Below are 16,273 nucleotides of genomic sequence, written 5' to 3'. Positions count from 1 at the left end.
GCTCTTTCTGTTCAGAAGTCCCTGCTGTACCCTCTGCCTAGTTATTGGCCTTTTAGCTTTTTAAACCAAACACAGCAACATGACACATTATCACGCAGTATAAAGGAATATTCTACAACATGTTCTAAAACCTATGGTCAAGGAAGAAGCAGCAGCCGGGCAATGATAACACACACCTTTATCTCAGCACTCGGGAGGCAGAGGCAGTCGGATCTTTGTGAGTTTGAGGCCAGGTTATCTACAAGAGCTAGTTTAGTTCTAGGACAGGCTCCAAAGATACAGCAAACCCTGTCTTGAAAAATCAAAAACAGAAAAAAAAAAAAAAAAAAAGCAGCAACAGCAACCCCAGTTTCTAAGTACATTTAGCTAAGAGTAGTCTCATATATTAGCCTCTCTTCTCAGTTACTCTTCTCAGTTAAATGTGTCATTATGAAGAATATGAGACGAGAAAGATACAGTCAAGAGAGCATACTGTTCATGCATGGGACCTTCATCCCTAGGATCCATGCTAGGTAGCTCACAACCACATATAACTTCAGTTCCATAGGATGCAATGCCCTCTTCTGGTTTCGGTGGGCAATCACACTCACATGTGTGCGCACATGTGCACATACACACACACACACGAGTATAATTAAAAATAAAACAAACTTCTTTTTTTTTTTTAACAATCTGGGTGTTTAGGACCTACTTCCAGAAACATGTTCTAAAGAGACAGATTTGATTCTAGTACCATCACTTAGGATGACACATCTCACCATTTTCTGTTACATGGTAATACAAATTTTAGTTGTCTATGTAACACTCATAATGCAGATTATTTTCCCTAGCCTAAACTAACTTGTTGTACACACATAATGAACTCTGTCCAGTGGAAGTGAAATGTACTGGGGCAACATCTGAGCTTGTGAAGAAGGCCATGTGGGACCCTGCCTCTTGTTAGTCAGACTTTCTTCAATCAGTCTCCCAAATAGAGGTCACACCAGTACAGAGACCCAGAGTCCCATCTCATGATGACAGAATGGTGAACTGACGGAGGGAGGGTGGTCACAAGGCTTTGTAGAATTTGTAGGAACACCTTTGCATATTTCTAAAACATGAAAATCAGCTCGAACTTAATGATTGTTTTAAGACTTTCTTATGTTTGAATTTAAACCTAATATGAACTAATGCAGATGGTTCGAGTTGTAGAAAATCAGAATAATAACAGTGTGTATACAGTCCCAAGGTTTATTTCAAGGATAATATGAGAAAAACCCACACAAGCACAAGGCCTGCATAATAAGAGCTAAATATGAGTCATTATTATTAATACTATGGTAGTAGTTTTTGCCTATTGAAAACAATTTTCTTGTCAAGACCGTCCAGTAATTATGGTATTTCAGGCGCTTCTTCAGACAGAGACATTATTAAAATAGATGTAAGTAGTCCTGCGGGCTCGCTGTGGTCTTCATTGCTAAAGGCATTTCTTTCCTCCTTACCAAAGATAATTTCACAGAAGAAATTCAAGATTAAAGTGTAGATTGTCCAGCAAACACACTAATGGGATTTTGGTTTTGTTTCTGGGTTTTCCTAACTAATCTTTCAGTCATCCCTGGGTTTTTGTCAATTAGAAGATTACTACATGAGCTTGCTCTGGCCTCAAGAACCAGTGTTTTTAAAATAAATTTGTATTAATCCTGCCTTAAGATGGTCACTTCCTGAAACCTTAAATTTATTTATTTATTTCCAAGTTATAAAATGAATTACTTCTGGGAAGGAGCATGATGGACATTTGCTGATTTTTATGCCTTTTTAACAAAACAATTTTCAGCTTGTTCAGAGGATAACAAAGTTGGTTAAGTATAAGACATGTAATGCCAGCTCATTGAAGGGAAATACACAGGGTACGGCTAGGTTCTATGAGAACTCTGTTTAACAATTCTCCCATTTGAAAGTCTTTGATTCTATGTTTGCGATTATAATATAAATTACATCATTTCTCATTTCCTTTTTACATATATATCGCAATCTTATATGTACATTTTGAGGGTTGATCATTTGGGATTGAATAACCGATTGGTGAGGAGTACTTGTTCTTTCCCTGGGGAAGATTACTTCCCCCACTCTCCGAGTTCCTTAGTTGCCTGTGTAGAGATGAGGCTTTGTGGTCTCACTTCACTCCAGTCCACTTTAATGCATCTATTGTTGTTTTCTGGTTCAGTTTTAAGATTTTTAAGAGATTATCAGGCTGTTGCTTCTCAAAGTAACTACAACATTGTTCATCCCCACAGGCGATGTATGGGGAGGGGTCTGCTTTTCCACATTCTTGAAAACACTTGGAATTGTCTGTCTCTCTAATTACAGTCATTCTTATAAGTAGGTGAAGTGGTTTTTCACTGCTTTTCATTAATGACTATTCATTGAACACCCTTTCTTGAGTTTATTGGTCATTTGTATATCTCCTTGTTGTCTTCATTATTACTTTCAGAGAGTCATTAATGATTTATCAATTCTGAACAGAAGTTCATTATCAGATACAAGATTTGCAAATATTTACTTTCTGTGAACTATCTCTTTACTTTCTCTATGATCCTTTTTGAAGCATTTTTTTCAATTTTTGATAAATCCAATTATCTGATTTTTTCTTTTATCACTTTACTTTTTGTTTGTATACCAAGCCCCTCTGCCTGTCTGAGCTTCCCTGAAGAGTTCTGTGACTTTAGCTCTTACACTTAGGTCTGTAATCTCCTTTGAGTCCATTTTTGCTTCATGTGTGGTATGAGGTGGGGATCCAGCTTCATTTCTTTTCGTGGGGTCACACAGCTAACCATGATGAAACAGAAAACTCTTTTCAGATGTATGATAAGGTCCCCAAAGAGGATGTTGAGGTCCATGGAGGGGACATTCTAAAGAATGAAGGTCTGGATCTGAGGAGCGCAGAGAGAGTTGTGGCTGTGTCATCACGGGGGACATGACTGCCATGGATGTGAAAAGAAAAGCAGGTGAGAAGAAAGTTTTAGACCAATGGTTTTTAATACAGTTTCTCATGTTGTGGTGACCCCCAAATATAAAATTATTTTTGATGCTGCTTCATAACTGTAATTTTGCTATTGTTATGAATCATAATATAAATATCTAGTATGCAGGATATCTGACCTTTATGGGGGCTGCCACCCAAACATTAAGAACTGCTGTTTCAGAATATGGCTAGCTGTGCTCCGGGCATCTGAGTTTGTGTTGTCCAGATGAATTGTGAACTATCTAGAGATCCCATGGAGCTGATTGCTGATACAGCACTGCAGTAGTTTCTATGGAGATGAGAATAGAGACTTTTCTATGGGAATAAAAACAAAGGAGTAAAACAACATAGAGAAACAACCTCACTGAGAGAGAAATGATGATATGAAATGTGTCACTTATTGATTTATTATTTGTTTGTCTACTGTTTAATTTGGTGCTGATGATTGAATCCCGGACTTTCTGTAGGAGAACAAGAACTCTACCGCCGAACTACATCTCCATCCTGAAATATGCCTCTACAAAGAAATTGATTTATTTATTCTTTCATCATACAATTATGATGTCCCAAACATGAACCAGAAACTGCATTGAGCACCATGAGCCAGAGGAAGTGACCATTAACAAGTGCTTACTTCCAGGAAGTCTTCCACCCACAGTGAGGAAACAAACATTGCAGCGGACAGCCGTACAAAACAGTGTTTCATGGCAACAAAAGCCTATAATGAAGCCATCCTATCAGGCCACCTGTGTCAGGAAAGACACCAGACAAATTTTGGTCTACCCAAAAATGAAATGTGAGCCGAATAAAAACAAAAGAGGTCAGGGGGGAAGTAACGGGTTGAAGGAGGCATCCTACGTAGGAAAACTGAAACTGTGTAAAGAATGGGTAACTAGAAAATGGTGTTATTTGATGAATGACAGATGACTAATGATGGTATGAGTCTAGGAAAGGGCACTATAAAAGGGCAAAATTAAACAGCGTATGCTTTGGGTCTGGGGAATAGCAAAGAACATGAAATCCCCAGTAGATTTACAGCTGGTCTGAGCTGGCAAGATGATGGCTCAGTGGTAAAAACACTTGTCTCTGAGCTGCCCAACCTGATTTTTATTCCTGGAACATACAGAGTGGTTGCAGCAAGTTGTCCTCTAACCATCATTAATAAGCTACAAAATCAGGACCCACGGACACACGATAAATAAACAAATTTCTAAAATAATAAAAATTAAAAGTTGAAGTGGAAGAAAAGAAAACATTTTGACTTCAAGTGACATGTATAAGAATCCCATAATTCCATCTTAAATTTGTTTTTATATAAAAGAACTGATGGTAAATTGTTTTAAACTCCCACTTCCCCACTCCAACAGTATATTTTGTCTAGCACATACAATAGTAACCAGCTCATTGTCACTTGCAGAGAATGCTGTGGACAGCAAGGGGATGGGGCCCTCATGACCTCTGAGCTCTGACAGAGGGGAAGCAGAGCCTTGAGTGGTGTTTCATGGAAGTGGAAGGCATAGGGCACAAGCAGGAAGAGGAGCCAAAAGGAGGCAGAATGTGGAGGAGACAGATGGCACGGAGAGGGTTCTGAGTGAGTGCACTGGAGGTAGGCCACTCTTGTCTCATCCTGCTGGGCACGTAGGCAGTGGCTTCAGAATAAGTTAGCAGTGCCCTTCAAAATCCTCATTAGCTGAGCAATGTCAGGTGCATGGGTTCTGAGGCCTTTCCTACTGATGCCCAGGGGAGGACTTCCTCTGAGCTAACACACTCAGGGGCCAAGGTGCCAGACTGCAGGATCAGAAAGACTGACATTTAAATCGGAGTCGAAGCAGACACAGTCAGCAGACAGTGAGATCAGAGAAGATTGTAAATCCCAAATCAGGAGTTCAGGCAGAGAAGTTTCTGAGCCCTTATCAGCCTCAGCAAGAGCTGAGACGTTTAATTCAGAAAGGCAGTGGGGTTAAAGTCGGAGTCACTGAGGGTTGGGTTCTGAATGCCTGCCCCCTTCACTACAGCATGGCATCCTTCACCAAGTCACTGTGTTTTTAAATCAGCCTTGTTTCCCTCACTCTCCGGCTTTTAACGCCTCCAAACTGCAGTGACTTCATTTGGAAAATGAATAACAAAACCCTTTCTTTCCATTGGCGTGTTTTTAAATTTTGTTAAACCCATAGGAAAACCCTTAAGATTTCCTCGCATTAAACAAGCATTACCTTTAATTCTGTTATCATTCCTCCTCCGTTTTCTAGCTCACTGGGATTCCAGTAAGCCAATCAGATAACATGTGTCAGCCGGGACTTGACTAGACTCCTATCTCATCTTTCTGGCCGTTAACTTTGCCACCTGATCTTCCCATCACTCTTGCTTCTCACTGGATGTCTCAGGAAGCATCAATCTCTAGCAGCCTAACAAGCCGATGGCAGCCCCACACTGATGTCACCAGCAGTGAATTGTCTGAACAGAGAAAGTCACCCTCCTCCAAGAGACACAAATGTGATAGGACGACATGGGGCCACGGGAGGCCACCATGCCCAAGAGGCAGTGACACGTCCCTTACTCACTCAAGAGAGCAAATCCAAGATGGCCAACCTCAAAGGAGATAAAATATAGGCACTTACAGGCACAGAAAAGAGTAAAGAGAATTATTATCCATGTCTCACAGACTATCTTGTAGAAAGATTTGATTTTATTTTTATGCTTTTCTGAACTATGATTGTTCTGCATTTATCAGAAATAAAATCTACCAGGGATGAAAATTAAAGGATCAAATTCCTCTCAGGTCTGTAGACTTGGTTCAGTAATTAACAACACTGGATGATTTTGCGGAGGACTCGGGTTTAGTGCCCAGCAGCCACACCAGGTGGCTCAAAACCTCCAGTAACTCCAGGGATCTGCTGCCCTCCTCGGTCCCCCAAGAGTACACATACAATCAGATGCACACACATACTTAAAAATAGTGTAATTTTAAAATAAAATGAAGTAATGCCACCCCTGATTGACTCTGATGAAGTAGAGACATGAATTCATCTTGTGCTGGGGGAGAGGACTAGAATATTGGTGATGTATTCATAGTGGGATTTTCCGGCATTCCCTTTCCATATCCACTTACTCTCCTGTTCTGGATGTAGATCACTAGAGTGTTGAAAAAAAACAAAAACAAAACAAAAAACAAACAAACAAACAAAAACCTACCTTGAAATTTATTTCCTCATTTCCGACTCATACTCAAGACAGTCTCCCACACAGCAGTTATGCACCCTGCTGCAAACACAAACTTTGCTTGTCAACCTCCTGTCCAGTCATTTTAATGACATTCTATCATCTCATATTTCCCAACTCTGGGCCTTTCCCTCAACTATTCTTTTGCTATATTTGCTTCTCTGCTGCTTTTCTCACTCAAACCCAATGATGCCTCTGTGTTTCAGATAAAGCAGTGAATCTCAAAGCACAGTTCCAAGACCAGCAGCGGCCACAAGGCCCCATCCCCTTGCCGGCCACAGTATTTGCTGCAAATGTCAATGAGTTAGTTATTGTTATATGTATTTTCTAGGCAAAATGTACTGTTACGGTAGGAGGCAAGGGTTTAAAACAAACAATTTAGCATCAGTTACTTCACATAAAATAAATTTAGGATGGGCATGGGGGAATCTTACTTGTATCAGTTGAACTCACAGCGGCACTTGGAAGCCTGCTAACCATGTCCATTGTTTAGCCCCACAGCGAGGTAAATCTTAAGTCCTCTGGTTAAATGATCCATCTACATGTTTCTGATATACATTTAAAGTTGAAAAGCACTGAACTAAACTGAACTGCTGGATTTCTTCAAGACATGCTTGATGATTTACATCCTGTTAATTTTGTGTACTTTATGAGTCTCTAAGGTATGATGAGCCTACATTCTGCAGAATGCCCTGACCTGGCAGCTTCTGGCAAGGTCAGGCCACAGGACACTCTGGAGCTAGGGTGGTAGTGTATACATGGAGCAGAAGCCATGCTACCCTTCGCAATTAACTTTCACTTAGCTACTTTTTCACATCATGGGCATGAGTGGGCAGAATCTTGGCCTGCCACTTCTCTACGTCCTCCTGAGTCCTCCTTCACTTACCAAAATTCCAGGTCCCAGAACCCCCAAGTTTGTCTGTTTCATTCTTCCTGTTTTACACTCCTGTTCTCCAATACATAACATCTGGACTTTAATCCCCACAACAACCGACAACAGACTTATAGCCTGGGCTGTAAATGCTGTGTCTCTCTCCTCCAGTGCCCTTCAGACTGCAGAGTTCAAAGAGAGAGTGCCTTTCCCCATCATACATCCCTACCCTCACTGAGTCCCCAGGTTCTCCACACTATTGCCTGCTTGTAGAAACTCCACTCAGATCCAAACTCCAGGATATCTTCCAAATTAGTGCTATCCGCATTCTGTTCTTTATTTTCTCATTCTGAAAACCATGTTGCTGTCTTCTGCATTCTGTCTGATAATTGTCCTCAAGCTGTTTCACATAACCCTGTTATGTCTCCACATCTAGATTATGAGCAACTTCTGGCCACCAGTGTGTTCTCTTTTGTCTGCTGCTTCAGAATCCAATAAAGAAAACCCCAATGAAAACATTTTGTGGTGTTTCAGCGTTTTCTCCTTAGGCATCATGCATGTCCTAGATCCCCCTCTCTCCCAGTGTTTCTGATCTAAGCTGAGCACACGCAAATACTTAACTCACCATGCTCTTTCATGATCTTTGACACCAGTTTCCTAATGTCCATCTCTATATGAATGTGTTCTCAGTCTCAGACTGTCAATCACCACGTCCATGGCTAAACTTGCTATGTAGTGAACTCATTGTTATTAGATTATTATGGTGGTGGTTGTAATGATGATTTTGACATAATGGAATTTTATTTTCATCCATCCACTTGGCCTAATCCAAATTATGACCTGAGTTGTCGTAGATGATTCGTGTTCAGGTCATCTAGATTATTTTTTCTTGAGCATATAAATTTTGTTTTTTTTCTAAAAGGTACAATATGCACATGGTTGAATTCAAAGGTACAATATGCATATGGTTGAATTCATGAACTACAGAGACATGCTTAGGTCGACTTGAATTCTAATTTTAGTGATTATTTCTTCATTCCCTTATCTGCAAAACTGAAAATAATAATATCTATCTCTAAGATTTCTGTGTGTATTGATTTAGATATTTTTCATGAAGCTGTACACAGGCTTTGTCACATGACAAACACTCAAAGAATGTTAGCTGCTGTGATTCCTTCTGTCGTGACTACAAGCCAGGGCACTATCTCCTTCCTTAATTATACCATAGCTTCTTAATTGGTTTCTTTCTACTAAACTTCTTTCTCTCTCTGAATTGCAAAGAACATTATAAAATGTCATGAGCATTTTCTAAGGTACAATTAATTATTATGATATTTAAAGTATATAAATGTTTCAAAGGGGATAAACCCAACAATTTATATTGTTTGAATGTGGAGAACCAGATCGTGTCTTTTAGACTCTTAAAGCAGCAAGGGCGGCAATGCACAAAAGTTTGCAATAATCTTCCTGAGGATACCTATGGTTCCATCGGTTAGGAATGTAATACTACCAGAGTTCCAAAACAAGCATCTTTCTGGAGCAGTTTATGGATGACTGTGACCTTCCAACTTTTCTGTCATTCATGGAAATAGCCTAGGATTGCCGCAAGAACATTCACTATGTCCTTGTGCCTTCCTGGAGCAGTAAATGACTGACTGAGACAGACAGGCTCAACAGCCGCACAGCAGATGGTCCTCAGTCATGTTTTAGGTGACTGCTTCGATTGAATATTATAAAATTAGAGGAAATTCTGCCAATTTCTCCTTGTAATGATAGAAGTGCAGAGTGAGGAAGTAAAAAAATTCATTACATTGAGCATCTTTAATAAAGTCTTCCCTTTTCCCTTTTGGAAAGGTTGCATGTTGTTGTAGAGCACCAAGGAATTTGCTTTTTATCTCTAATGAGCTCTGTCCTACATCACAGTGATTTATATACAGCACTTACCTTCCCCACAAGACTGTGAGTGACTTAAAGGCAGTTCCACGTCTGATCCATCTTTGTATTCCAGCAACTAGCATGCTCTCTTGCCTACAGTATGTGCTCAATGAATACCAAATTAATGAACAACCAGATGAATAAATATACCATTGAAATTTTCATAATTAAATCATACTTTATAATGAAGTAGAGCAAGTCACTATTTTAAAGTACTCTGTGGAATATTGTTATGTGTAATGCCAAATCCAGTCATTGTTTATCATATATTCCACTTATTAAGTTTACTTAATTTGATGCAGTTCAAAAATGCACAAATCGAGCATCTGTTAACTTCTATTGACTGCTAAGGTGCTGGGATGCAAAGAATGAGGCGTGGTCCCTTTGGCAACTGTCTTAGTCACTGTTCTTGCTGTGAAGAGACACCACGACCAAAGCAACTGTTTCAAAGGAAAGCATTTAACTAGGGACTTGCTGACAGTTTTAGAGAACTAGTCTGTGATCATCATGGCAGGAAGCAGACAGGCATGCTGTTGGAGCAATAGCTAAGAACTTAAATCCTGATCCATGGGCAGAGGGTGGGATAACTGACATAGGGTTTTCAAACTTCAAAACTCACTCATAGTGGCACACCTCCTGCAATAAGGTCATGCCTCCTAATCCTTCCTAAATAGTTCACCAACTGTGGGATAAGCATTCAAACAAATGTACCTATGGGACCAGTCTCATTCAAACCACCATATCAAGTTTTATTTTCTGCTCCTTTTGCGACACATCTTTACCTAGAATTGGCATGGTCTGTGCCACACTGCTCACCTCTGGTAGGGTTTGAATGTGCCCTCTGAATTTCATGTCTTTGAAATTTAATCCCCAATCCTTTATTTGTAGAAAATTATGACAGTTGAGAGATTGTTTGACTGCAAAGAGTCTTACCTCATGAGGGGAAGGATGCATTGCTAAATAGTAGATTAGTTGATTATCATAGAAGTAGGCTTGTTATAAAGGTGAATACAGCCCCTTGTATTGTCATGTGCTCACATATGCATTTTTTTCTTCTACCTGTCATCACTGAATGATACAGTAAAAAGGTCTTTGTCATCAGAGGCCAACACTTCAAACCCCACCCTCCAGAAACTGTGAGAAATAAATATTTCTTATAAACTATTTAATCTGTGATGTCTGTTCTAGAACCACAAAAAAGCTAAGACCCATCCTCATGGGAATATGAGAGGAGGTTTTGCATTACCTACTCCATCTAATAGAACATGGTCTTGGGTTTCCTAGACCAGGTCACATTAGAAACTCACTTTCTTCCAAACATTATCATAGGGGTGTCCTTATACTTGAAAGTCAGACAGTGCTTTGTGAGCAAGCCTAAACTATTCCCTGTAGAGAGTGGGGAAGACTACATGGAACCGAACTGACACCACCAAATGGTCAAATCAATGAGAAATTTTCACTAGACTTACGAGTGAACAAGCCTTTGTGCAATAACCTTATTCTCTTTCTGACACTTAGGAAAAGGTAATTAATTCTTTGCTGAATGTGTTAGGGGAGAAGGTTTGTCCTGTGCCTTATAGAACACAGAACAGTGTTATTATCAGCTGTGCTGGTTATTTGTTTATTTATATTTTTGCAATCCTGACACAACCCAAATACACCTTGGAAAGAGAAATCTCAACTGAAGAGTTGCCTCCATTTAATTAGTCTGTGGGCATGTCTATAGTATATATCATTGATTGATAATTAATATAGAAAGTCCCAATCAACCACAGGAAGTGCCATGACTGGGCATATGGACTTGAGCTGTTGAAGAAAGGTGGCTGAACAAGCCAGAGGAAGCAAACCAGTGAGTACTGTTCTTCCCGTGTCTCTACTTCAATTCCTAACATGACTTCTTTCAATAATGGATTGGAAAATGGGGGTTAAAATAAGCTTTCTTCTCCCAAATAGTTTTCCCTAGTGTTTTATCACAACAATAGAAACCACAGTAGAATATAAGCATCTAACTTTGTTTCAAAACATTATTCAATAATGTAGGTAAGCCTCTGATATCCTGGGTGAAAACTAAAGTAATAACGAAATTGTCATCATTCTACACCAGACAAACAAAATCTACTATCTTTGAGACATACCTTGAATATACACATATACTCCACAGAAATGGTGTGTGTGTGTGTGTTTGTGTGTGTGTGTGTGTGTGTGTGTGTGTGAGAGAGAGAGAGAGAGAGAGAGAGAGAGAGAGAGAGAGAGAGAGAGAGAGAGAGAGATGCATGCCTGCACACAGGGGGAATGTATCCTGATATTGAAGTCCCTTTCTATGGCCATACTAAGCTGTCAGAGTGTGTATGCTAATGTAATTTCAGTGTATATGGTTATACTGTCTTTCTAGTTCATTTATGCACTTTCAACTGGAAGTGGTCAACATCAGATTCTTAAGTGATTGTGCATCATTAATGTCACCTACAGTAACCCACAGCTTGTTTTCCTGTAAGCTGCCTTAGATGTCTCAGTCCCAGAGCTTCTGGAAAGATTGTGAGATAATGTTCTGAATAGAGCCGTGGTGGGGTCAGGGTTGGGTGGCAGGGCAGCACTTGTAATTCATCTTCAAAACTTAAGGGGAAAGCCTATATAAAAATGTGGATATGCAGTGGCTCAGTACTAAATTAAAATTTTAGAAATTTTTAAGAACCTGAAATAAAGATATGAGTATGTATATTCCTAGATTCCATTGTTCAACATAATTACAATAAAAAAAATTCAAGGCAGTCAAGGAGGAAACCCAAGTCTTGTTTGGAATAATGCAGCGAATACTCACTCAGTACATAGACTTTTGGACCCTGTATAAGATGGGCTAAGTCACTAATCCTCACAACAACTGAGGATCACATTTCAAAGAGGTTAACTGACTTATCCAAAGAGCCGATACTATTTTTAGCCTTGTCTCCTTGACTTCTAAGCTTGTTTGTCTTTACACAGAAGCTTGCTGTGGGACAATGGTCTGTACCCTGTCGCTTGTATTTTAAAGAAATGCTGATTGGTCAGTAGCCAGGCAGGAAATATAGGCAGGGTGACCAGGCAGAAAACAGAGGTGGGGTGATGAGAATTCTGCGCAGAGGAGTCAGGCTGCAGTCGTCACTCAGACAGAGAGGAAGCCAGACACAGAGCAAGCAAGATGTGACTGCCTTGCTGAAACAGGTACCAAGCAACAGACAAGTATTATGGGCTAATATAAGTTATATGAGTCAATAATAAGCCTGAGCTAATAGGCCAATCAGTTTATAATTAATGTAGGCCTCTGTGTGTTTATTTGGTACTAAACAGATGTGAGACCAGACAGGACAGAAACCCCAGTCAACAGTATCTGTTCTCTTTCCTTTGTCTTCTTAATCCGTGTAGGATATAGTTGTTACACAGACATACAAAGGAGTTTGTAGCTATTGATCCAAAGTGCTGTTGGGTTATAAATACACCATTTCTGTGTGGAAAAAGCAAGGCAGTTTATTGGGTTGACCATTCTGATAGTCAGTCCATGTTTATTTATTGCAGCACATTCAAATGATTCACCTATTAAGTGGCAACCCTAAATGTTAAATCATCTGAATCAGCTTGACCCTGTTCAGTACAACGGATTGTTTAACATTCAGTAACTGAATGGCAAAACCCATCTCCTGTGTGGACATGGGTACAGGCTTTTATTTTCCTTTTTATAGAGACAATGTTGTTTCAGAGAAGGGAAATAGAAGTCAGCATACCACGTGTGCTTTCCCTGATAAGACTAATGATACACTGGATGATGAAGGCATATTGTGTCTGATTAATCTATGCATAGAGTGTGCTGGGTATATAAAACCAATTAGGAAAAATCCCACCTACATTATGGATCAGCACAAGACAATACCCTCAGAAAGTAAATGAGAGAATGAATGTGTAAAACAAATATCAAATAAGAGTAGACGGAGCTAGATGCAGGCCTTGCCAACTGATGTTCAATAGTACAGCTCCAAACTGAATTTGTCAGAAGCATAGGTACATAGAGCCTACTTGCTCACAGTGGCCATTAATATTTCAGAACAGCTAATGGGGACTGGTTGTTTGAATTAAGCCTTCCTATTTTTTCTAAAGTGTTCTTGCTTCATTCAGGATGCTTCAAGCTTAAGATTTTAGTTTAAGAATTATAATGTGGGGTGTGTATGTGTGTGTGTGTGTGTGTGTGTGAGAGAGAGAGAGAGAGAGAGAGAGAGAGAGATGCTAGCCTGAAGAAATGTTTCTACAGATAGATACACTCTCAATTTTTCATAACCTCAGACTCTTCCTAGTGCTTTATGGCCCTGATAACAGTAGATTGAGCCACACAAACCAAAGTCTTTTCACCACAGCAGGAAGCTGCTGCTGAAGCTGACCTCTCTTCCTGAATTGAAAAAGGTGAAAAGGAGAGACAGGCTCAATAATTCACAGCAGGGGGTTTCAGAGCCCTCTAAGGATTAGGAGGACTTAGATGGGGGGCTTTAGAGTTACTACAATGACAGAAAACATCAATGGCATTTAATGAAAGGCAGCCGGAGATAGGAAACTTTGTGTGCCCATATAGAACCCCTTTCTGAAGGGAAGAATGCTCCTGTCAACAATGAAAGAACCACTGGAAATACTAGCCAATGCTCCTTTAGAACTTGTTAGGCTACTGACTTAACATCAGAATGGGGAATCTCAACTCCAGTCATAATTACATATAGAGAACATGCCAGAATTTGTATGGGGACAAAAAATGTTCCAGTTCTGAAGCAGAGAGAAGTCCTTATGGCAGCTTCCAACAATAACTTATAAACTCCTCTCAACAGTGGGGACTGCACTTCTGAATCCATGCCGTCTTCATATTTCTGAAGAAACAAACACTAAGATTCTAGAATGCTGTCCCCTGCTTAGACAATAAGCTTGGTGGAGCAGGAAGAAGATTCACAAAAGGATTCAGGTGGGTGGCCCGTGCAAGCCTCACTTGAAGGTACTGTGAAAGTGTCTCCTTCCTCCTACTCTCATTTATGGGAGCCTGTGTTTCTTGCCCAATTCGGGGAAGACAATTAATGTTTCTCAGTATGCAGGTGGGTTGAAGCTGTAGCAGATGGCTTCAGGATGGCTGTAAAAGAGGAAAGAGGCTTGCAGATGGTGTATTTACTCCCTTCTGGGTTTTTCTTTTGAGAGGGGGAAGGGAGGGAGACAGTGGGAAGACAGTACAATAATGTTGCCAGCTTCCAAAGTACTTACACTCCGAATTTTCTCAAGTCGCCACATTATTAACTTTCATCAAGTTATTGCAGAGGAGAAATAAAGCAAGAAATTGAGAAAGGACAATGGGAAAAACCATCCTTGAACATCTATAACTGTCAATTCGCCATCCTGTGGAATTATCTTTCATGGTCTTGCAGCCTGTTAGGGCTGTGAATTTCCCCGAATTATTCTTTTCTGGGTGAAATAAACTAATTACTGTAGCTTCTTCTCATAGGTCATTTTCCCCCAGTGCTGCACAATTATTTTTGGTCTTGACTTCCAGCTATATACATCTCATTTGCTCTGTGATTCTGAACCAGTACAAGTTGATCCCAATATTCTGATAATGGCTTGTGAGGTAACAACTGGTGCTTTCCTGTCAGGGGATAACACTAACTCCCTTGAAAGCCTATCTGAGGAAGAAGTAGGAGGTAATGAAAACTCTCTGATGTGGGCAGCTTCTGCTCCTGCGTGGGCACAGACTTCCCATCATAATGAGCAGTCACAGCCTCTAATTAGGCCCTGGATCTCCAAATCTCCCAAGCCCATTCTTTCCATTCCTGTTGGCACAGAGACATTAAGCAGCAAATCCTCTGTGAAGTGCTTCTTCCTAAATTGGGACATCAACCCAAGAAAGTTCAGATCCATTGTCTTTCCCTGTGCTGGCTTTGAAAGAATAGTATCCTTCCAGCGTTTTGACATTCGAAAGGGGAATTAAATGAGAATAGGAAATGATGGGGGCCAGGCAAAACACTTGCCTCCCAAGTGTAAAGAGCCTAGTTTAAATATCCAGGACACACACACACACACACTACTGTAGGCCAAATTTGGAATGATTACTAGTTACATGTCAAGTAGACTAAGTTGTGGTCACAAAGTTGGTATGGGAGGTCCTTCTGTCTATGTGTTGCTTTTATTGGTTAATGAATAAAGAACTGCTATGAGCCTATGGCAGGGAAGAACAGAACTAGGTGGGGAAAGCTAGGCTGTATGCCAGGAGGAATAAGGGTGAAGTAAGAGAGAAGTCATGGAGCCGTGAAGACAGATGCTGGGAACTTTATCCAGTAAGCCACAGCCATGTGGCAATATATAGATTAATAGAAATGAGTTAAATTAATATAAGAGTTAGCCAACAAGAAACTAGAGCTAATGAGCCAAGCAGTGATTTAATTAATACAGTTTCTATGTGGTTATTTCAGGTCTAAGCTAGCAGTGTGGCTGGGAACCAACAATCAGCCTCCTACTACACAAAGTGCTCTGGTAGAGAAAACTGACAAGGGGATCAGGCATTAGACTAGGTTAGTACCATTAGGCTCAGTTGAATCTACAATGTGTACATATATCATACCACTATATTGCACCACAGAAACATGCACTACTGTAAATGAAAATCAAATTGTTGAACACAAATACAATATAATGTAATGTGTATGCCAATTTTTTAATCTATAAAGTTACCTGAAAAAAATGACTACAGTTCATAGGCTCAGACACAGAAAAGTTCAAGAAGTAAAGGAGCTTTAGTTAGAGTAAAGAAAAATAATTAAAATAGATTGAGGTAGGCAGGAGGTGAGATCTAGGTGGGTGGGACTTATACAAAGTCCTATGTCCTTCTTCATTTGTATCTCACTCATAAGCTTGAGTCATTTGTAAAGGGGAAACCTCAGTCAAGAAAATGTCCCCATTGTACTGTAGGCAAACCTGTGCAACATTTCCTGATTAAAGATTGACGTGGGAGAGCCTAGTCTATTGTGGGTGGTGTGACCTCTGAGGAAGTGGCCCTGGGTTGTAGAAGAAGAATTGCTGAACAAGACAGAGGAGCAAGCCAGTAAGAAACACGCCTCCATAACCTCTCTGCATCTATTCCTGCCTCTCAGATCCTGCCTCTCAGATCCTGCCTTGAGTTCCTCCTCTGTATTCCTCAGAGAGTAAATATGACAGAGAGTGCTTAACTGAAATAAATCCATCCTCCCCGGGTTGCTTTT

The sequence above is a fragment of the Chionomys nivalis genome, chromosome 3, assembly GCF_950005125.1.
Source record: "Chionomys nivalis chromosome 3, mChiNiv1.1, whole genome shotgun sequence".
Taxonomy (NCBI): Eukaryota; Metazoa; Chordata; class Mammalia; order Rodentia; family Cricetidae; genus Chionomys; species Chionomys nivalis.
The sequence above is the reverse complement of the archived record's forward strand: the minus strand, read 5'-3'. Positions refer to the sequence as shown.